Raw genomic sequence first — 23,673 nt, 5'->3', positions numbered from 1 at the left:
GGCCACCCTAGCCTCTCCCAAGAATGGATTACCATGCAAGGGGGTCAACGGAGACTAGTTTGGGGGGCATTGCAACAGTGCAGGCAAGATGACAGCTTGACTTGAACTAGGGGGCAGCAATGGAGTTTTCAATAAGTGATTATATTTGGGATATACTTTGTAGGCAGAGCTAAAAGAACTTGCTGATGGGCATGGGGAAGATGGGCAAAGAAAGACAGATATCAGAGTTTTGGCTTGAGTAACTAACTGCTGGTGCCGTTGGCTGGGAACGGACAAGATGGAGTTTGGGCAAGGTTAGAGCATGTAAGGTCCTTCCAGCTTTAACTGTCCTTGAGTCTCAGTAGCAGCCCAAAGCACGTGTGCTGGCCCCAGCTTAGCCTAGACTGTATTTTAGGTTGTTCTGTGGTGAGCAGCTGCGGCCGTCCCAGGAATAAGGGCTGAGTGGGCACGAGGCCCCACTGAGGGCTGAGAGGTGAAGACGCTGGCATCTGGGCCAAGCTTTGTAGCAGACCCGCTGAGCCAGCACAGGTGGAAGCCATGATGCTCCTTAGAGCCACATCCTGCCTCGCATCCTTTGCTGCCTGAGGGACACACAGGGAGTAACCTGGAAATGTCAAGAGGCATTGGAAAAGTCTGGGCTAGAGCCACTCTCACCATTTCCATCACTGCCATCGATGCAGGAGTGTTAGGGTTCAATGTGTATTTTCACATGCCTCATTCGATTTGCTTCTCACGATAACCTAGAAGTAGGTTCAGGGGTCCCCATGTTATAGATGGAGACACTTTTTTTTTTTTAAACCTTCTCTTATTTTATTTTTTTATTTTTATAGGTAAACTCTACCCCCAGTGTGGGGCTTGGACTCATGATCCCAAGATCAAGAGTTGCACACCCCACCCCCTGAGCCAGCCAGGCGCCCCTAATGGAGAAACTCTTAATGAGGTTATATAATGTGCCTCCGAATTGTCAGAGGCTTATGAAGAAGTAGAAAGATGAAGGGAACAGGGTAGAGATAAGAGTTACCTTTTTTTTTTTTTTTTCTAAGTTCAGTGTACGCTGTGGAAAGAGAGCCAATATTTGCTTTGAAAGTTTTGGGAAAGGCAAATATTAGCAAAGATATTTGGAATTCAGTGGGGGAAAAAAAAAGACCCGGTTCATCATAAAATGCTTGATGAGCTAGTTCAAGGCTCTGTGCCTTTGTGCCTGTCTGCGGGGCCTCTAAAGGTCTTCTCCTTTGTCCATTCTGAGAATCCCTAATCTTCCTTTAAAACTGAGCTCAGATATTATAGCTGACAGCCTCCAGGGTAACTTTGGTACTTCAAAGTCCTTTTCTTTCGGAAATTCCCCTTCCCAGGAGAAGAGGCAGGTTGAGGATATGGGATTTTTACCATTTCCACCTCTGTAATAGCAAAGGTGAGATCGGCACGTGACCCAGGACTTACTGGCCAATGGAAACCCTTTCTCTCTCCCGAGAGTTTGAACTAAAGGGACCCGGACACCGTCGTCTGTAGGTGATGGAGTTTAGAGATGAATAGTCACGTGGGGGTAGAGCCAGAGTGAGTGCAGAGTAAGTCGAAGGCCCGTGTCAGGTGATGTTATCATGGAGATCAGGAGCCACGAGTGAACAAAGGAAATCAGACTACATCCATTCATTTATTCTAGAACATTGGTTGAGTGTCCAGCTTCTGCAGACTGGCCCATTCAACATCCACTCGAATCCCCTTCAAGCCTGTCTTCCCGTCCCGTGTAGGAAGCAAAACGCTACATTTTGGGGCTCCTGTGCCGCCCAGCTTCTGTACCGGACCAGTTGAGGTGTCAGCCGAGGCAGGGAAATCGCAGCTTTTGACACGCGCGGTGGTTAAGCGTGTTCGGTTCTCCAGGATCTGAGGACTGACTTGCCTTCTGGTCTCTAACATCATAAACCCCGAGTGGTAGACAGCTGAACCGCAGGGTCTCCAGAAGAGAAATCGTTCATGTCCCCTGGCTTCGTTGTTCGTGTTAGAATACATCTATGCTCACCGCCTAGGACTTCTGTAAGGTACTTCGTGCCCTATAATCGGTTCTTCTCTGCTTTCGCCGCGTGAAGTGAGATCTGTTGTTTTCACCCAAGCGCCCTGACCCAGTCATGATTTAGTATCAGGTCTGACTCTAACCAAGTGGCCTCCACGGAAGAGGGAACCTGGGAATCTGATCCGGTTGGGTTGGAAGGCGGTGAAGACAGGGTTAGCACGAGACAGGATGGAACACAACGCTGGTAGTTAGCCGCACGCAGCGGCAAGAGAGGTGGTAAGCTCACACAGGGTGTCTGTCCAAGGAAAAACTCTGCTGGACCTACGGGGTGATTCTGTGTAGACCCTGTTGGAAGAACTTGCTACAATAACGTGTGGCCCACGCGGGCATTGGCATCGCTTGGGGCTTGTTAGAAACGAAGTCTCAGGCCCCGCGCCCTCACCTACGGAGCCAGAGTCCGTGTTTGAGCAAGATCTGGCGTTTCACGGGAAAGAACAGTGGCTAAGGTACTTTACAGTCTGCTGTGGGCCCTAAAGGAAAAAAAAAAGAAACACTGACAAGATCAAACAGGGAGAGCGTCTCAAGCTGATACAGTTTAGGCTGGTCTCTTTAAAAAAAAACAGAAAACAAAAAAACAAAAAAAAAAAAACCAGCATACAAAATTCGAAATACAAAATTAGCTATGCAAAGATACATATATTTAGAAGGAGCACGTGTGAACAAAGAACCCTGAAGATGAAATTTCATCAGTGTTACAAAAAACAGCCTCTGGCTCGACGTTTGAAGTTTTCTGTTCAGAGACTTTTCTCTAACTGCTCTGAAACATACGGCTTTTAGTCCCGGGGCTGATGTAAGCAAAAGTCCAACGCACACGCTGATCCCGGAGGGCTGTTCCAGGACAGGTGAGATGGCATCCAAGCGCGGGTTGAGAGCGAATGAAAATCGAATAATGCGATCAGCCCTGGTAAGTGTGTTCTCCCCCAGACACTGACAGTTGCTGTGAAACGGGGCTTCCCGCACCCCGCCCACCTGCCACTTGTCAAAGGTTTTTCAGCAAGCCACCTTCAGGCTCTGAGCTTTATACATCTCTGTACCCTGATACTTGCGATAGCCTAGTCAGCACAGGGGCGCCTGGCTGGTTCGGTCGGTTGAGCCTCCCGCTTGGGCTCAGGTCATGATCTCCCGCTCCTCAAGTTCGAGCCCCGAGTCGGGCTCTGTGCTGACAGCTCGGAGCCTGGAGCCTGCTTCCAATTCTGTCTCCCTCTCTCTCTGCCCCTCCCCCGGCTCGCACCCTGTCTCTCTCTGTCTCTCTCTCAAAAGTAAATACACATTAAAAAAAAAATGTATCTAGTCAGCATGGCTTGCTATGACAAACAATATATGGCCGGCCGCGTCTTCCTTCCATTCTTCGCTGTAACCCAGAAAAAAGTTGGCTTGTTGGCCCAAGGGTTGGGCCTTGCCTATGTAACGGATGATTTACTGAGATTCTAGAGCCGCCAGGAAATAACAGCCTATCTTACTGGGAAGTCACAGTCTGTTCACGTTTCTCTGTGAGCGAGCGAGCCCTTCCCCACGGCTATAGCACACTCCGGGGGAGGAAAAGGCAGGGAGGCGTTTGCTGAGGTCAGCTTTGGCCTTTTGGCTGCGTGTTCTGAGCAGACGGCACAGGGGTGAAACGGAGAAAGAGAGGCACGGGGAATGCTATGCTGGTTGGTGCTCCCCACTGCTCTGGCTTCACTGGGGCTCTTTCAGGATACAGAAGACGCCCTTAACATTGTTGTGGTGCATTCCAGCTTGGAAGTCCTTTCACTTCCATTGAGATTAGCACACGCGAGAAATACGACGGCATTGATTCAACTGGTCTTTCAGAGAGCTTCTAGTCAAATAAATAACCTACATTACAACAAAAACTATGGTAGCATCAGGTCTGGGGGACCGGGGAGGGGGATATGGGAGCATCACACTACTGAGCCTCGAAGTATGGGCCAGGCGATGCTTGAGGTGAGCCAGGAAAACGAATTTGGAGCGGGTCCTACTGACCCGTGATCCTTCTAAGCAGGGGATCTGTACGCGTGAGTAGGAAAGGGCACAGCCCTTCTGGAGACGATGTAAACGTTTAATAACCTAAAAGAAAAAAGTGGAAAACAGCTCTTCCGCCCATGGATTTGTATCAAAGAGTCACGTATGACAGTAAACATTTGGAAACAACCAGTATCCAGCAACAGAGAAACGGTTAATATCTGAGAGTACATTTGATGTTTTTGAAATTTTTTTTAACGTTTATTTATTTTTGAGACAGAAAGAGACAGAGCATGAACAGGGGAGGGGCAGGGAGAGAGGGAGACACAGAATCTGAAGCAGGCTCCAGGCTCTGAACTGTCAGCACAGAGCCCGACGCGGGACTCGAACTCACGGACCGCAAGATCATGACCTGAGCCGAAGTCAGACGCCCAACCGACTGAGCCACCCAGGCGCCCTGATGTTTTTGAGAAGTATAGAAACTTGGGGTTAAACATGTTTTAATTTTATAACGAATGAGAAGGTAAACTTTGATAACCTTGGTATAGACTAAACATCCCTGCTCTCACCCATCTTTTATTCATTTTTTTTTAATTTTAATGTTTATTTATCTATTTATTTATTTTTGAGAGAGACAGAGACAGAGTGTGAGCAGTGGGGGGGGGGGTGCAGAGAGAGAGGGAGACACAGAACCTGAAGCAGGCTCCAGGCTCTGAGTTGTCAGCACAGAGCCCGACGCGGGGCTTGAACTCTGACCAGCGAGATCATGACCTGAGCTGAAGGCGGAAGGAAGCCCAACTAACTAAGCCACCCAGGTGCCCCCATCTTTGATTATTGCTTGACTTTATTTTAGAGAGAGAGTGCATGATGCACAAGAGAGGCAGTGAGGGAGAGACAGAGGGAGAGAGAGAGAAAATCTTAAGCAGGCTCGATGCCTGGCTCGGCATGCCTGGGATCATGACCTGAGCTGAAATCAAGAGCCGGGCGGCATCCCCCGTCTTTTATTTTTACTTTATTTTTCTTTGCGAGGGACAAACCCACTGACATCTGAGACAGTGCTCTGTGCCCTATAAAGCATCACGAAAAAAATGACAGAATCACATCTGCAGCTTTGCTCAGTTCTCCTACAGTTCTGGTAGGAGTGCATCGAAAAATACACACTTGTCATGATTATACTTCTATTTTTGCTCGTTTTCTTATTTAGGGCTTTTGTTATGCTTATGTATTTGTGTGTGTGTGTGTTTGTTGTAAGGCAAAGATGTAGGATTTTTGAAAAATGACTGAGGTAGTACATATTTCACGTGTACAACTAGATGAGTTTGGGGATACGTAGATACCCTTGAAACTGGTTGACATCTTTTTTCCCCTCCTCAAACTTGATGATGATCTAATGGCCTAAATCCTTTGCCTAAATCCCAAATGCCTTTTGGGACACCTGCGTGGCTCAGACGGTTAAGCGTCCAACGCTTGATTTCAGCTTGAAATCTCCTGGTTTGTGGGTTCAAGCCACACATTGATCATGATCTCCCGGTTTGTGGGTTTGAGCCACACATTGAGCTCCGTGCTGACAGCACAGGGCCCGCTTAAGATTCTCTCTCCCTCTCTCTGCCCCTCCCCCACTCATGCTCACTCTCTCTTTCCCTCAAAATAAATAAGTACATTTTTTAAAAAACGCCTTTTTACGGTTCCTCTTACTGTCCTGTCCTCTATTCTTAGGCGGTTGCTTTTTGCACCCAGTGTCATCATGAACAACTCAAAATGATTTGGCACTTACTATGAGCAGAAAATGTGAGGGGCAAGTGACTAAGGCATTGTCCTTGCCTTCTGAAACATTCAGCCCAGTGAGAAAGGCACAGCTCTCGAAGAAGGGAACCAGTGGTCCCTGTTGGCTAGCTCTGTGCCTGGCCTGGGCTACGTATGGTGTCTTCACTCTTCACCAGAGAGCTCTCGGGTCTGATTGTTGCCCTGATGCAGACGAATAGCTGCATTTACTTGTTCAAGGTCACGAATATGGAAAATAGGGTGCTGGGATTCAAAATCTGGTCCTTACATGTCACGGAGTTTCAGTTCAAATAAGCTGGGATGGTTGAGAAGTCTACTGTGGTCTCGCCTGACTTGAACTCGTGCTGGTCGATTCAAGTCGAGCGAACGGATGCTACAAGTCGGGCGGACGGATGACCTCCAGTCATGAGCAGCAAGTCCAGTTTTATCAGAAGGCTATTTTCCTGGGCATCCAAAGGTGGTCCTCTAGCCTCCCTGATAATTAGCAGCGGTCAGTGCATCAGGAGGTGCCATCACGTTATACCCGCTTGAGGACTTTGTCTCTCCCGTGACCTTGTGATCTGCAACGTCAGTGAACAGAACCTGAGGCCCAGCGGTGCAAAAAGAAGGCTTCCTCCCGTTCGCCTTCCCTTCTCTACCTCCTCCCCTGTTACTTCCCGTGACCATCAAGTCCTAGTCACCGGGTATCCTACGCCAGTTATTTCTTCCTTCCATTTCATGGCCACTGGACTCATTCTTCCAAGGCTTATCTTTCTGGAGAAAGCACCCTCAGTGTGCACAGTCACCCTTCCTCTGGATACTTTAGGCCAATGCATTATCTTGTAACACTTTTTGGAATCTGCTTTCTACCCAGGCTTTGTGTTTGACCACCAGCCTGGATGATCAGTCCGTCTTTTTTTTTCCTATATTAAATATAACTTATTGTCAAATTGGTTTCCATACAACACCCAGGGCTCCTCCCAACAGGTGCCCTCCTCGATGCCTATCACCCACTTTCCCCTCTCCTCCAACCCCCATCAGCCCTCAGTTTGTTCTCAGTATTTAAGAGTCTCTTCTGGTTTGCCTCCTTCCCTCTCTGTAACATCCCCCCCCCCCCCGCTTTCCCCACGGTCTTTGGTTAAGTTTCTCAGGATCCACATATGAGTGAAAACATATGGTATCTGTCTTTCTCTGCCTGACTTATTTCACTTAGCATAACACTGTCCAGTATTGTGGAACTAGAATTGGAACTCCAGTTCCACCCACGTTGCTACAAATGGCAGGATTTCATTCCTTCTTTCGGTCCTTCTTATTCTTGGTTCAGCTTCCATCTCCTGAAACTATCTGGTCAACCCATAGTCTTCTATATCTACCCTTTCCCACTTATACAGAGGAGAACACATATCTGTACTATCTACATCTCTATATCTACGGCTCTACCTATCCTCTATCTACCTGAAGCACAACACCTGTGGACATATAGAGGTAAAGTTCCGCACTTCATAGAGAGGTATTGAGGGAACAGAAGAAACAGAATTCTGTGCATGATGATGCCTAAAAGTGCATCTGATAGTGGCCCCATACTTTAGGGACTCCAGCAAGATAATTTGCTCCTGCCCTCATCCCCTCCCTTATGGAGGGAAGTCACCTACTAGAAAACCTCATTTCATATATTACCAGTTTTGTGACCTGAAAAGCTAGGCCTCATTTCTTCCAGTTCCAACCCAAAGGTTTGACTCTGGGCAACCCTAAGGAATGACTCTGATTAACTTTGCTTAAGTTACGTGTTTGCTCCTAGGCCCAAAACGGTGCTCAGGTGAACTGGGTCCTCTGCTTGGCTGCCCAAGCTCACGTGTCCTCCCTCGTACCCTCCTGGGTGCCAGGGAGTTAGAATATTTCAGCGGGGATTGCAAGACTGGAAGGGTGGGGGGAGCAACATGCCAAAGGAAGCCAGCCTCCTGAAAGTGGGACGAAAACAATTGCCACCCAGCGTCACACAACCGAGTGCGTCCGATTTTTGAAACGTAGGTATATTCGACTGCATCTCACTGCAGCCCTGTCCCCAAGAGACAAGGAATGTGACTGGAAGGTCTACAGGGCAGCTGTTAATGAAACCCTGGGCAAACACATTTCTCCTTCTTAAGAGATTTGAACTTTTCACTTGCATGGTTTGTTTTTGTTTAATTTGAAAAAAAAAAAAACCCGGTCACTCTAGCATAGGTTGGAGAGTTGAATGCACTAATGGCCTATAGGGTTTCTTTTACACTTGTTGCACGAAGGTCTTCTAGGTTTGGGGGAAGCTGCCAATTTCTCTAGGTCGCCCCACCAGAGGTACAATTTTGTGTACATTTTCAGAGGTCACACCAATGTCACTGGCTACTTATCTGCTTAAACTTTTAAGGAATTTAGTGCCAGTGCCTGGGGCTTGAATGCCCTTCTCACCCAAGTGTGTTGGTGAGACTCTTTGGGTTGCCAGCCACAGTCTTCCTTGGGCCACCATAAGAAAACGAGACCATTGAACGGGTTCCTGAAGGTTGGAAATTTGCCCACGTGCAATGGATGCTGCCGGGAGCCACCTGGATGCAGTGACTCCTATTTCTGTCTTGCTCGTGAAGTAGATGGTCTGTCTCTAGGCACCTCCATGGCTCTTCCAGTCCTGCTCCATTCTCCTTTCTTTGGTGGCTGGCCAGTTCTCTCAATCACCTCCACCCTGAATTTCACAGGGGAGTTTTACTGTGGTTTTGCTAATGATTCTCCCTCTCGTTCAGTACTTTGCTCCGGGTGCCCCCAAGGATCACTGACCAGGCTACTGATGGACTCTCTTGGGCCGGATTTCCTTCTTGATTCAATCAGAAGCCTTCCCTTATCAAAGACTCTGGAAGTGCTGCTTCCCTGAGCAGAGGATTACAGGCAGGCCAGTAGTTGAAGCCACAAGGGGCTGACACCATGATTGGTGCATTTAGCACGCTGAAACAGAGACAAAGCAGAAATCTGAAGCCGTGCTTTGTAGATCAAGTATCTGTGAAGCACAAAGAAGATATCTGTAGCCCCTGCCTCTTAGGTAGCTTACTTAGGTTTCTTTGTAAGAATGAAGGAATACGTGTCTTTTCACAACTCCGCTCCCTCTCATCGTTTATTTCTTGCTTGGCTCCCTCATCCTAAGGAAAGGCGGTATAATTGCTTATGGATAGGTGGCAGAAACTAAATTACAGGGAAACAAAATTGGCCAAATCCCTTTGCAACAACCTTACAATTAAAGCAACTCTAGAATTAGTTAATGGGATTTGTGCTTCTCCCTTTATAGATGAGAACATGGTGGCCCAGAAAGGAGAAGTGGCCTACCCAAGGTCACAGTCAATTAGTGGCGAAGCTGTGAATCAAATCCAGGTCTGCTGACTCTTCGGGGTCCTTCGAACCTCACACTGTAGGCGTATTTGGAGGGTTGGATGGCAGAGGTGAGGGAAGAATCCTGGCTCGAGCTATTTGCATTTGGCAGACTCTCTTGGTGTTTTCTGTTGACTCAGTTCCGGGACAAATTTCCTCCTGCCTTTCCTCAGCATTGGTTTGGGCCAGCTGCGGGTCCCCACTGTGAGGTGGCCACGTGGAGCAGGTGGGCCAGGCATTTTCATTTCATAGTCCATTAGCTCTTGGCAGAGTAACTTTTTTTTTGTATCCTTGGCCTCCCAGGTCTTATATCACCTGCTAGGTTGGCGGAGGAGGCTATGGTCTGGGAATCTGATGCACAGATCCAGCTAATGGGGCTGGATTTGGCTTCGTAAAACTTTCCATCAGCTGCTGAGAACCTCACTCAAAGATACTTTGTCCTGGTTTTGATATTTTTCCCTCCTACAAGTTCTTGTTCACACACTATTCTTCAAGGTGAGAAAGATACGGGAGACAGAGGTAGACCGAGAGACGGGAAGGAGGTAGAGTTAGGGAAATATAGGGAGGCAAAGAGAAACAGAATCAGTGAAGAACAGGGACCGTGCAAGATGAGAGAAGAGCCAGAGGGGCCAGAAAGTCAGGGAAAAAAAAAAAACAGAACAATTCAGAGGGAAGAGAAAAGGAGAAGGAGGCATCAGTGGGAGAAATGCAGAAGAGAAGATGATGTTATAGAACACAGCTAAGAGAATCTAAGCAAACCCTTTCATGGTGTCGATAGGAGATAAATTTCCCCAAGGGACACACTGAGCTAAGTCTCAGAGCCAGTATCAGAACTCAAGCTGCCTAGTTCTTTCTCTGGAATGCACTTGGTTCCTTGCAACCAAAGATGCCCAACAAATATTGTATTGGCTAAATAAATGAGAGCTGAGATGGTCAAGGGACTGTAGCCATGTCAAATGAGACATATTTAAAATTGGTAATAGGCTGGAGGAGAGAAGTTTCCAGACCCCATGACCAGTGACATCAAATGTTTGAAGGGCTGCCATTTGAATAATGATTAGATTGGATATGTGTGTGCTTTCGGGATCAAACCAGGACCAGCGGGTGACAGCCGCAGGTACATGGATTTGGGATCAAAATAAATGGTCTACGCCTCCAGAGAAGCACATGCTTCCTAGCGGAAGGCTTGTAAGAAACATCTGAACTACCATGTGGCAGGAATGTTACAGCTGGAATCGAAGCAGTAATATGCAGCAAAGGCAAATGGTTTTGTTGGGCAATTTCTACCCAATTCTGAAGACTCCAAATCAGTGATCATCTATGGACAGGCCCTCTGTACGTCTCCTGAAACGGGATACGGAAGGGTGTGTGTGTGTGTGTGTGTGTGTGTGTGTGTGTGTTGGACTGTGTGTGGTCAATGTGGCAGGCATCACAATCTCCTTCCTTGAACAGTTCTGGGTAGGTTTTTACCGGTGAGAGGAACTTGGGCAGCATTTGGAAGGCGGAAATGAAAAGGGCGTTGTTTTCTGGAGGCTGTGGTGGTCGTATTTGCTGGTTGTGCAGACTTCTGCAAGATCTCCCACTTCATAGCTCTGGGATAAAATGCAGATTCCTGAGCCCCACTCCAAACCTATTAAATCAGAATCTTAAAGTCTGAGAATTTCTTGGAAGGGAAGAGTCTAGATCCAGAATAGAATTCTGTTGTCTAGACCTTCTGCATTTAAGGTGTGGGAGAAAAGGCAACTCAGGAGTGGCTCAGGAGAATACTGATGGGCACCAGGTGCCTAAATTCTGGTGCAAAACAATCATCAGTCCTGACAAGAACCCCCCAGGCAGGGATGTCAGCCTATGAGGCCTAGGTTTGAATCCCGGATCCTCTGTTTGCTGTGTAAACTCGCACAATTCCTTAACCTCTCTGATCTTGTTTTCTCTGTAAAGTGAGGAGAGTAGTGTCCAGCTCATGGGATTGTTTACTCTGCCCCATTTATTCATCCATCAAACATTCATGGAGTACCTATGATGTGCCAGGCCCTGCAGTCTAAATTACAGGTACCATTGCCTTTTCATTTGGTCTACCATGGAGTGGTTCTAAAGTTCAAATATAACAGTATTTGTGTATTTCCAAATTCAGAATGCTATTCAGAATGATGAGCACTACAGATTGTTCGGCACATTTTCACATCCCCTTTCTTTTGGACATAGGTCCTGCACCCTGCAACCCAAGGGTAGGCGCACGATTCAGCCTTGGCTAATCCTCAGGTACCATTCCCTTGGTCGTAGTGATCGGGATTAGGGTGGACAGGTGACTCAAGCAAGACCAGTCAGATATATTCTCTGGGGTTGTTACATGGACATTGGGAGAAAGATGTTTCCATTCTCTTAGAGTTGCCAAGCTGTGAAGAAAGAAGTCTGGGATGTTAGTGCCATATTGTCACCACATAAAAAAAAAAAAAAAAAGCTGGACCGTAGGATGTGTTGGAGGAAGGAATTTCCCCTGAATGTATGCGTGGCCTTTCTCCACCCTTTACTCATTCTGCTAGACTGAGTCATGTGACTGGTAGGTGTGGGAAGACTGAGCAAAAGAAATCCCGTTTTGAGGATAATTTTTTTTAAACTTTACTTATTTTGAGAGAGCGCGCACACGCATGCACTCAAGAGCAGAGGAGGGGCAGAGAGGAGAGAAAGAGAGAGAATCCCACGGAGGTTCCTCGTGGTCAGTGGGGAGACCGACACGGGGCTCGAATCCAGAACAGTGAGATTGTGACCTGAGCTGAAACCGAGTGGGACGCTTACCCAACTGAGCCACCCAGGTGCCCCGGGCATAATTTTTTAACTCAGAGGCAGTTTTTAAAAAAGTATTTGCTAGTAAAAATTGATATGAAGTTTTTGGAGGACGTTTAAATATAAAAGCTAGACATATTTTCTTTTATTTAAAAAGTTTTTTTAATGTTTATTTTTGAGAGAGAGAATGTGAGCAGGGGAGGGGAAAAGAGAGGGACACAGAGAATCCCAAGCACACTCCATGCTCAGTGAGGAGCCCAACACGGGGCTCGATCTCATGAACCATGAGATCATGACCTGAGCCAAAATGAAGAGTCTGACCCTTAGCCAATGAGCCATCCAGAAATTTGTGTTATAAAACAAATGCATGAAATTACATATGCACAGCATTACCCTAAAATATTCAGAGTTCCAAAATTAAATCGTGTACGCCACTGGAGTTCTCATGATACAGTTTGCTCAGTTCCTTCTGTGCTTTATTCTACATAAACATCAAGGTCTTAATGCTTGTAAGCTCTGTTCTCAGCAATTACCTACCACTCTGAAATATGGACGTTTGGGCCCCCCATTTGTTAATGCTTGGACTGAACATTGCCAGGTTATTTTGAACAAAATCAACCAAAATTTAAAGGTCTTTCAAATTGCACAAAATCCAATTGATTGCACAAATAGTTCTGCTGAATTATTTTCCTTTTACATTTAATATTAACTCATGAAAAAAGCCCCTCTATCCTGGTCACTCTTCTTGTGGGTCTCTCAATTTTCTTAATTACAAAAGAAATTAAAGCCTTGTTGCATCACTATGTTGCACACCTGAAACTAAGGTAACATTGTGTGTCTACTATACTTCCGTTAAAAAAAAGACCTTGAAAGAATTCCAAGTTTTTTTGTTGTGAAAACGTCTAAAAAGGAACACTGAGTTGAAAAAAAAAATGCATTATTTGGAAAAAACTGATTAAAGTACATGCGTATATATGAAATTATTTACTCTTTATCTTAATTTTCAACGTTTACATAATAGAGAAGTGATTTTAATGGACACGGTATAAATTACCTTATAAACTTATAAACTTATTTTCTGCAAATGAGTTTTCAGATAGAATCATTTAATGTCTAACATTTTTTAATTCCTTTTTTTAAAAGTTTATTTATTTATTTTGAGAGAGAGCACATGAGTGGGGAGGGGCAGAGAAAGAAGGAGGGAGAGAATCCCAACCAGGCTCCACGCTATCAGCGCAGAGCCCGATGTGCCGCAGGTCTAACCTACGAACCCTGAGGTTATGACCTGAGCCAGAATCACGAGTCTGATGCTTAGGGGCACCTGGGTGGCTCAGGGGGTTAAGCATCCGACTTTGGCAAAGTCATGAGTCAGGTCCCTGACTCAGAAGGCTAGGGAACTGACTTTGGAGCAGGAACGAGAACGACCCACATCTTCCCATTCATCCACCCAGTAAACATTATGGAATCCCCATGGTGATGGCGCGCTGTTGGAAAAGCTAAAGAAAGTAGCACAGAGGTTGCAAACTAGCAAGCCCCATGTTGTTTGTTCTGTAGGTTTGTTTTCCCTGGGCTACAAGGTGTGTTTTGTTTTGTTTTGTTTTGTTTTGTTTTGTTTTGTTTTGTTTTGTTTAAATGCAAGCCAGTCTTTAGAACCAGACCAACTTTACATGCGAATACAGATGCCCAACTTCTTTTCAGGATTGAGGAATCGGGAGCCCTGGCAATGCTGGTCATAACTTCCCAGGAGATAGCAGTTGGCTGTTGTGGAGTAAGGCTACCCCGTGGAGTGTCAGTTTCACTGTGTTTCCCCCACATTCGATTGCTCCCAGGACTTAGGTCAAATATCAGCAGCCATTTGTCTTTACATGTATATAGTTCATTTTATCAAAGAGAACTGATTCTGTATACCCGTATCTCTGGGATAAGTGGGGAATGAAAGATAGTATGGGGGCCACATGAGGTTTTACGAAAACATACCAAATACTCTGGACTTCCTTAGGGTCCCCTGCCTGGTCCCAGCATTTGACTTTCTGACAACTGAAATAGAAGCTGTGATTCCTGTCCTCTGATATTCTGAATGGAGCAAAAGATGGAGTTGGCCCCCAATTTGCCTGTGTCGCGAACGAAAGCATCAGGATGAAAGTCAAATTCTCGGCGGGAGGTCCGTCATCTCTCTTCCAGGTGCACCCTGACCCAGCCCCTTCTGATGCTGAGCGCCATCTTGGATTTCTAGTTCTAGCAAAATGGAGCTTCTTCTGCGGTCCCTCCAGCTGCAATGCCTGAGGCCTTATTGGATGATAGCCTTCATCCTTTAAGAGTAAACAGAGGTGTTACTACCTGGAGGGAAACTCCGACTCTCTCCCTCTTAATTCTTTGAAGTCTGACTTTAGAGGATCTGTCCTTTCTCCTGGAGAAGGGGTTATTACTCTGTAAACAAATGTGTTCTACAGAAAGGGAAAGGCAATAAGGCTAGTTGGTAGGGAAAAAAAAGTAGTTAAATTATTCAGAAAAAAAGACTGTGAAATAGCCAAACCTAAGAAAGGCAGAGCCCAACCAGGAGAGAAAGTGGCAGAACTATGGAATGCTTGACATTCTTTTGAACCCTAAGAGCGAAGACAGTCAAGATCACAATGGGGTCGGAACAAGTACAGGTAAGAGTTGTATTTTGTGGGGCGCCTGGGTGGCTCAGTGGGTTAAGCATCCGACTTTGGCTCAGGGCATGATCTCACAGTGTGAGTTCGAGACCCGCGTCAGGCTGTGTGCTGACAGCTCGGAGCCTGGAGCCTGCTTCCGATTCTGTGTCCCCCTCTCTCTGTGCCCTTCCCCTGCTCATGCTCTGTCTCTCTCGGTCTCAAAAATAAAAATAAAAACATTAAAAAAAAAAAAGTTGTATTTTGTGTGTGCATGTGTCACTCTTTCACTCCGTGTTGCCCTGACGATAAGGGGTCCACCTCATGTAATGATACTATGTGAGAAAAACCAGGAAAAAAACACTTGCAAATGAACAAACTGGTAATTCAAGATGGAGATGCCTGTGGTCTAATTAGCCTTCTCTTGGGGGAAGGTCTGGGGAGGGGTTTGGAAAGGTCGTAGACAAAGAGCGGGATCATAGAGAAGAGACGATGACTTATGTACCAAAGGGTTAAATGGGAAAGGGAGATGGAGGAGAGAGGGAAGTAGACATACCAATATACTGTAAATCCGTGGGTTTTAATCTAGATTCCGGTCAGATTCAGTGTTAGTCCAAACCGTGTGGCCTAGCTCCTTCACTAACTAGCCTCACTGCTTGGAAGGAAGTGCGTCACTAGTGATCCCCAGCGGACGCTCATTTTCCTGGCATCAGAGCTCAGGACCAGGGGGACAGACGCCTCTGTGGATCGCTTGCTCCGCCTCCCTGCTGCAGAGGGGCGGGCCTACCAGAAAGGGGGAGGATCGGGGGTCTCCCTCCTATGCGGCTCTGCTACTTTGCAGCTCAGGGAGAAACCTATGAGTAAGTGGTTACCTGGGGCTGGAGAGAGAAAAATTCAGACCTCAAGGAAATCACACTGGAAAACGTGCTTTGAAATTAATTTTGAGGGGCGCCTGGGTGGCGCAGTCAGTTCAGCGTCTGACTTGGGCTCGGGTCACGATCTCACGGTTTGCGAGTTCGGGCCCTGCATCAGGCTCTGTGTGGACAGCTCAGAGCCTGGAGCCTGCTTGGGATTCTGTGTCTGCCCCTCTCCCGCCAGCACTCTCTCTCTCTCAAAAGTCAGTAAACATGAAAACTAGAATAAAATTAATTTTGAAAAAAAAAAATTTATTCCTTGGCTCGTGGGAACTCATTCTTCTATGAGTTAAATAAGTTAAAAAAATATATGTGTATACAGTGCTTTCGAGTTGGTGACGCACTTACACGCATTTCGTTTTTATAAAATCCTCGTGAGAAGCACATTATTTTGTAGGATGAAAGAGGAACCGAAGGCAAATGTTGCTCGACCCACTCCCACTGCGCTGCTTCTGACAGTTCTTTGTCCTTTTTCTCTTTTTTCCTAAAAGCAGTTGCAATCTTCTCCTTCCATCTCAAACCTTTGGCTCTCCTGTCCTCCCTTCGCATCCAACGATGGCCTTGTCTTCGCCTGTAGGAGACACGAGTGGATATCCGAGAAGGTCTTTAACTTCTTGCCACTGAGCTTGCACATTTCTCCTTGTCGGTGTGTCCCTTCCCTGACGTGTGACCTCGGGGAGGACTCAGGCTTCTCTGTGTTCAGTTTCTTCACCTGTAAAAGTGGGCCGTAGGGGTAGTTACTTTGTGGAGTTTACTGGGACCAGATTAGTTAATTCAGATAATTCCTTTGTAGTTAATTGTTGCCCAATTATATCGCCTGCGAATTATTCTTCATGGAGATACGATTTGCATATGGTACCCGGAACAAAATTGTGGAGGGGAACAATCTGATTAAGTCTGGCAAATGTATGTATCCAGGTAGCCATCACCCACGTCAAGATAAAGAATGTTCATTTGTTCACCTTCAAAGTCACTTTTCCTCTGCCACCCCCCCCCCCCCCTTCTTTAACCTGGTCCTCAGGCTGCCTCAGGCACCTGCTATCCTGCTTTCTATGCGCAGATGAGTTGTGTCTGTTTGTGAACTTCGTGTAAGTGGAATCACACAGCACACAATCTTTTGTGTCTGGTTTCTTTCGCTGAAGTGTAATCTTTGTAAGACTCATCCCTGTTGCTGCATGGGCCGTGGTTCATCCGTTTTAATTGCCATGTAGCATTCTTTTATACAAATACGCCAAAGTTCACTTCCCATATTCTGCTGGCCGACATTTAAGTTATTTTCAGGTTTGGGCTGTTATGAAAAATGTGGTCGTGGACATTCTTGAATAGGTCTTTTGTGGATCGTATTCATTCATTTCTCCTGAGTGTGTCCCCGGGAGAGGAACTGTCTGGCCAAGGTAAATGTCTTAATTCAGGCTGTTATAACAAAGTACTATGGGCAGGGGGCTTATCAACAAAGTAACCTATATTTCTCACAGTTCTGGAAGCTGGGAGTCAGGGTGCCCATTCTGGGGAGGTCCCTCTTACATGGTGCAGATGGCCAACACCTCACTGTGTCCTCCCAGGGAGAAGGGGAGGGATCTCTCTGGGGTCTCGCTGGCAAGGGCACTCATCCTGTGCATGGGGGCTCCGCCCCCTACCCCCTGACCATCTCCCAGAGGCCCCACCTCCAAATGCTGCCACCTTGAGGATTAGGTTTCAACAAAAGAAATTTGGGGGATACAGGCATTCAGTCTACAGCAGTCCGGGTATGATCACTTCATTGGAATTCCCAAATAGCTTTTTTTCTTTTTAAATTAATCTATTTATTTTGAGAGAGAGAGAGACAGACAGAGAGAGAGAGAGAGAGAGAGAGAGAGAGAGAATCCCAGGCAGGCTCTGCACTGTCAGTGCAGAGCCCGACATGGGGCTCAAACCCATGAACTGTGAGATGACATGAGCCGAAACCAAGAGTCGGACGCTTAACTGACTGAGTCACCCAGGCGCCCTTTCCCAAATGGCTTTCTAAAGTGGCTGCACCTCAGTAAGTTTTAGCCACTGTCAGCCCCCGCCTTTCTCTGTTCCCTTCTCTAAGAGTGGATGGAACGACTCTCCCTTTTGTGGTCATTCCTGTCTCCCCAGGACTCTGCCTCCCCAGTTCCTTGGGACTTCACCATCAGAAAAATCATACGTTCTCTGCTGTGTCACTGCCTCATTTCTTTATCTCTACTCAAGCCACACCGATCTGGGTTTCTCTTTTGCTACTTCTCCAAAAGTCCCCTTTCCAAGGCTAGCAGTGACTGCGGTAGGTACTAAGTCTCGACGTTTTATCAACGTTTGATGCTGACCATCATCCTCTCCTGGTTTTTTGACATCTTGGTTTTCTTCCTATCACACTCCTCTTCCTCCTCCTCCTCCGTTGCCTCCTCCCCCTCCTCCCCCTCTTCCATTTCTGTCCTCAAAATTGTCTTTGTCTTTTTCCCTCTTCTGTTCCATCTGCCTGCCAGCTGAATATTGCTGTTCCCACGTTCTGCTTTGGGCCTTTTTCTCCCTTGCTGCTGACTCCTAAGTCCGTGTCTCCAGCTGTCTCTTTCCCCGAGTACCAGATGTGCTGCTTACGCATCTGCAGGTGCTGTTTCACAGGCACCTGAAACCAAGTAGAATTGAGCCACATTGTGAAATATTGAGCACAGTGATGATTCATGAAGATTGTGGAAGGGTCAAGTTGCCCAGAGATGAATCCTAGCTCTCTCTCTCTCTCTCTCCCTTGCTGTTTAACCACGGTAAGTGACCGACAACATAACAATAAAACCGTGCGCTCTGAAGCCAGATCGCCAAGGTTCAAATCTCAGTTCTGTCCATTTGTCATGGTTTACCAGATTAAAGCCTTTGTCATGCTTCCTTATAATTCCTTATTTAATTAGTTTCCTAGCTACTTTGTTGGGAATGAAGATCAGTGAGGGAAGGGATCAGAACGTCCTGTTTACCATTATATTCCCAAGGTCAAGCATAGTGTCTCTCACATAATAAGCTTTGAAATGTACTCGGTTGATGGAAAGGCTAAATGAACAAATAAATGGCTTGGGCTGGCAACAATGGACGTGCCGTGGAGATTTAGACAGTGACCCTTCTGCAAGTGACCTGACTGCTAATGAATATGCATCTACAGTGATATATTATTACTAGGTACTTGAATTATTTCCAGGTCTCTACAAATATAGAATAAGCTGATAGGGGCATCTTTCTACCACGTTCAAACGTTTTCCTTTTTTATTTCTTCTTTGGCATGGCGTCACCACGGTAGAATACTCAGCCAAGAATTCTAGGGTAATTTTAACCTCTGGTTATATAACAAAATACTTTTATGACAAGAAATGAGCCCATTTTTTCCCATGGACATTTGGGTCTTTGCCTCTAAGTAAGCATTGGCCTCCAAGGCCCATAGTGTCTTCCTTCAAGAACATGGAGATTTACACGCAGGACCCTGAGAGTCTTTTTGTCCTTGTTGTCTCCAAGAATAAAAAGAAGGCCTTAAATTAAAGTGGTAGACATGTCTTTTGAACCAGAGGAGTACCGGCTTGATTGTAAAGGAAATAAAATATTAGATTTGTAGTTTGAGACCCCTAGAGAGAACTGAAATAATGAAAAGGAGATTACCAGGAAGTCTTCTGTATGAAAAAGCAGAACCGGATGCATTTTTAAGGTTCCTGAGAGTGACTTTGGGAAGATAAGGATAATGACTATAATTGATTGCCACTTATTATGTTCCAGGCACTGCGGTAAGTGCTTCTCATGCACTATTTTCTTAGTCCTCACAAAATGCAGCTGAAGTCAAGAGCATCAGCCAGCCATGTCTATCCACCTGGCTCTGCAGACCCTGTCCTGCCCATCTCTGTCTCCTGAAGGCACCCACCAGCACGTGGGCACCCATATTTGGATTATGGATGGGGGTAGGGAGTCCCCCTTCAGTCATAAACCTACATCTCTTTCTGCAGTCCAGCTTTCACCAACACCTTGTTCAAGTTCCAGGCCTTTGTGTGGCCAGTAGTAATGTTTTCCGAATATACGGTTTTCCATTTGACTATATTTGCAAGTGTGCTCTCAGCATGGAACTCTGGGGAAAGTGGGTGAATGGCACGTTTTAGGCCTCAAAACCACACCCCGTCCCCCGCATATCCCTGGGAAGTTAGTTCTTTTACTGGGTACCTGTAGTTTGGTTGTTGGTTCCCAATTTAAAAATCAATTCAAAAAATGGAAAAAAAACATCGAAGACAGTCCACCCCTAATTTCCTATTTTATGAGATGTGGAGATGTGCTTGAGACCATGCTCGTGGGTCCTCAGCAAAGCAGGGACCAGGTCACAAGCCCCCCACCTCAAATGCAGTATTCTTCCGGTCAAGTTCAGTCTTCTCAAGACGTCAGCCTTCCCAAGATTCTCAGTGCCCAGGCACCTCCCTCTCTTCCCCACGTGTCTAATCAGAAGCCAGTTCTGAGTGCGGAAGCAGCAAAGAATCTTTGTAAAGCATCTTGGACCACACCCTTGTTACATTAAACAGACACATAAGGTATTGCAGTGCTCCAGGTACTGTTCTGAGCACATCGCAAAGGCTACTTTCTTAAATTCCCAAATAAGCCTCATGGAATAGACTTTATTATTGTCTCTGTTTTACAGATGAGGAAACTGAGGCACGGAGAGACTGAGTGTTGGCTCAAGGTTATAGAGCTGGTAAGCAATGGAGTCAGGATATGTACCCCGAGACCGGTGACACCAGAACCCCTCAGCTGGATCACGGATTCTGCTGCTCTCATATTATAGGTTAGGAAACACTTCCAGGCTGTGGAAGTGGCTTCCAGAATCCATTGGTGAGTTGGGGGCACGGCAGAACCCTCACCTCCTGATCCAGAGCTCTATCTTTGCAGACCTTCTCAGGTTATCTTCTCTGACTGTTCTGTTTCTATTCTTTAAATTTTTTTTTTAATGTTTTTATTTATTTATTTTTTTGGAAGAGAGAGACAAAAAGCATGAGCAGGGGAGGGGCAGAGAGAGAGGGAGACACAGAATCCGAAGCAGGCTCCAGGCTCTGAGCTGTCAGCACAGGGCCCGACGCAGGGCTCGAACTCACGGACCGTGAGATCATGACCTGAGCCGAAGTTGGATGCTAACCGACTGAGCCACCCGGGCGCCCCAGTGTTTTTATTCTTTAAATTACAAGTGGGATTCAACCACCAGGAAACTCAGGATCGTTTTTCAATGTCTCACCTTTATTTATGTTTTTAGGGAAGGAGAGTTAAAAAGAAAGTCAGCAGTCTGGAAAATGAAACATTCTGCCCTTGCCTCCCGAACACGACCAGGCCGAGCTGTAACTCAAATCACTCTTTGTACTGCTTGGTCATCAATCCCTCCGAACTGAGTTCGTGTTAAAATTAATGGGAGAGCGGTGTCTGGTCTTGAACCACAGCGAACCAACCAATCTGACCGCTGAAAACACCTCCCGCCCTTCATCTCTGATGCTGACACAGAGAGAGATGATTTATTGCCACCGAAAGGTCCTATACATCCCGCGCGATGCAGCAGGCTCCTTTGCTCCAGAACGTTAACAGGTTGTTTTGCCTTCCTTATTCTTTGCTTCCTTCTGATGCCGTGGGTCAAACAGAGAAGGGCATCCTGCATATGAAGGAGAGGGAGAGGGCCTGGACCGAGAGGCCAAAGGCCCACGCTCTCCCCTGGGCTCTGCCACTAACTTACTGTGTAACCAGAGCTGAGGCATTTTATCACCTGCAGCCTTGGTTTTCTCACTCATAAACCCAGGAGTATAACACTGCAGCCACATTTACGGGCACCCTTAGGATTGCTCCCTTGGTGTTTCCTGAGGTATGGCTCAGGTCTCGCTATTTCCACAACCCACAGACTCAAGGCTAATATGTGCTCTGACTGACCGCTGGAGCATAGCATCCAAAGGCCTGTTGAAGCATCTTGGCCAAATCTACTAAGTGATATGGTGGTGGGGCTGGCAATGAATTGTGAGTTCCTAGGACGGCTGAAACATACTAACACAGACGGGGAGGCTTAAGACAACAGACACTTATTCTTTCACAGTTTGGAGGTTAGACGTCTAAACTCAAGATCTGGGGAAGGCTACATTGTCTTCAAAGGCTCTGGCGGAGGATCTTTCCTTCCTCTTCCTCACTTCCGGTGGTTGCTGGCGATCACTGGTGTTCCTTGACTTGTCGATACATCGCTTCGATCTCTTCCTCCAACGTCCGTGACTTTGTCCCTGCGTGTCTCCTCTTTGTCCGAATTTCCTCTATTAGGGGGACATCAGTCATCAGAATCGGGCACATCCCAATCCAGCATGATCTCATTTGATCTTTTTTACATCTGCAAAGAAAGTATTCATTTCCAAATAAGGTCACGTTCACAAGTACCAGGGCTGGGAGTTGAGTCTGTCTTTTCTGAGTGGTACAGTTTAACTCACAACAGAGGAGGACCCAGCGTTCCTGCTCCAATATTTGTCAGGAGGGATGAAAAGGACGGCACAGAAACCTAAAACAAATACGTTAGAAGCGATTTTGGGCCGAAAAGCAATCACAATGAATAATGTAGCTGATACTTACATGGTGCTTCTGATGGGTGTTTTTAAGGCATCTTTTTTTGTTGTTCTTTTTCCTTTTCAAAACCAAAACGAGGTCAGCAAGGCAGGTGTTATTATATCCATTTTACAGGTGCGTGGATTTACTACGGACGTCTTCCGGGCACATTTCTGTGTGGAGCTACTGGTGGGGAGAGCGGGAGTGAGAGGAGAAGTGAGTCAGAGCTGAGGGAAAAATATAAAGTGATACCAGCGAAGGTCCTTGCCTGGACTAAAGATAAGGTATCCCCGGGGCTTTGGAATTATCCAGGAGCCCAATGAGGTCAAGGGCAGTGTTGCCGCACCTGCACTTTTGCCTGCAAAGAGCTCATGAGGTTTTTGAGACAAGTCTTCTGTGTCTGAGGCCGGTTCTCAGCCATTGCCACCAGCTTCTCTCTTGTACGGACTCCTATGCGGAAAAGATGAGATGCTATCTGTAGAGACATAGCTTGCAACGTTGACCCTCCGTTGGTGTCTTGGAACATAGCTGGTAAACAGTCTCTACGTGGATATGAAACTTTCCAGAAAGGAAAGAATGGCTCATTGTGCCTAACTGGTCTGTACAGGAACTGGGTTTATGCTGAACACCTGCTTTCTTTCTGGGAGTCTGGAATTCCGGGATGTGCCGGGCAGAGGATGCCTGTGTGACCAACGTTGGTCACTGAACTTCCAATGAGCGTCCGTGGAAGACAGCGCTTCTCATGTGTTGTCACATGCCTCCTACTTGTCTCTGGAGAAATTAAGCATGTCTTGTGCCACCCCACTGGGAAAGGGCTCTTGGAGGCTTGCAAGGGATTTTCCTTTTGACTTTGCACCGTGCGCTTTCTCTTTTTTTGGCCAGTTTTGCGTTATATCCTTTCACTGTAATAAATCTTCGACGGGAGTACACTTTTGGCCTTCGGCTTGGAGGAGGTGAAGGTGCAACTGTCTTCGGTTGTCCAGAATCTGGGTTCATCCGACACCAGCCGCCTCCACCATGCCGCCTGAGTTCGACCCCGATGAAATCAAAGTTGTTTACCTGACGTGCACTGGTGGTGAAGTAGGTGCTGCGTCTGCCCTGGCTCTGAAGATCGATCGGCTCACTGGTTCTGTCTCCAAAAAAGGTTGGTGATGACATCGCCAAGGCAACCGGTGATTGGGAGGGTCTGAGGATTACGGTGAAACTGACCATTCAGCACAGGCCGGCTTGGATTGAAGTGGTGCCTTGTGCCTCTGCCCTGTTTATCAAAGCCCTCAAGTTACCGCCAAGAGACAGAAAGAAGCAGAAAAACATTAAGGCAGTGGAAATACCGCTTTTGATGAGATTGTCAACATTGCCCAACAGAGGCAGCACTGATCTTTAGCCAGGGAACTCTCTGGAAACATTAAAGAGTTCCGGGGCACCGCCCAGTCTGTGGGCTGCAACGTTGATGGCTGCCCCCCTCATGACATCACAGGTGACATCAGTAGTGGTGCCGTGGAATGCTCAGCTAGTGAAGGAAAATATTTCAGTAAAGGATCATTTGGCAATGAAAGAAAAGAAAGAAAGAAAGAAAGAAAGAAAGAAAGAAAGAAAGAAAGAAGAAAAAGAG

At 46.6% G+C, this 23,673-nt stretch overlaps 1 long non-coding RNA gene across 5 annotated transcripts in view; it reads left to right on the top strand.

Moving 5' to 3' along the window:
- Nucleotides 1-23,673, top strand: part of LOC121042991 (uncharacterized) — a 172,003-nt gene that overhangs the window by 125,264 nt on the left and 23,066 nt on the right. For 4 of the 5 annotated variants that reach the window (XR_005796613.1, XR_005796614.1, XR_005796615.1 and 1 more), the window contains one exon: nt 13,953-14,683. The exons of the other annotated variant lie outside the window; for it this stretch is intronic. This is a non-coding gene — a long non-coding RNA (uncharacterized LOC121042991). Of the gene's footprint in view, nt 1-13,952; nt 14,684-23,673 lie in introns of those variants that run through there. 5 annotated transcript variants of the gene reach the window in all.

Source organism: Herpailurus yagouaroundi, unplaced genomic scaffold (genome assembly GCF_014898765.1).
Source record: "Herpailurus yagouaroundi ecotype Mexico unplaced genomic scaffold, PumYag 186, whole genome shotgun sequence".
NCBI classification, from domain to species: domain Eukaryota; kingdom Metazoa; phylum Chordata; class Mammalia; order Carnivora; family Felidae; genus Herpailurus; species Herpailurus yagouaroundi.
This window is presented reverse-complemented; position numbering and strand designations above follow the sequence as displayed.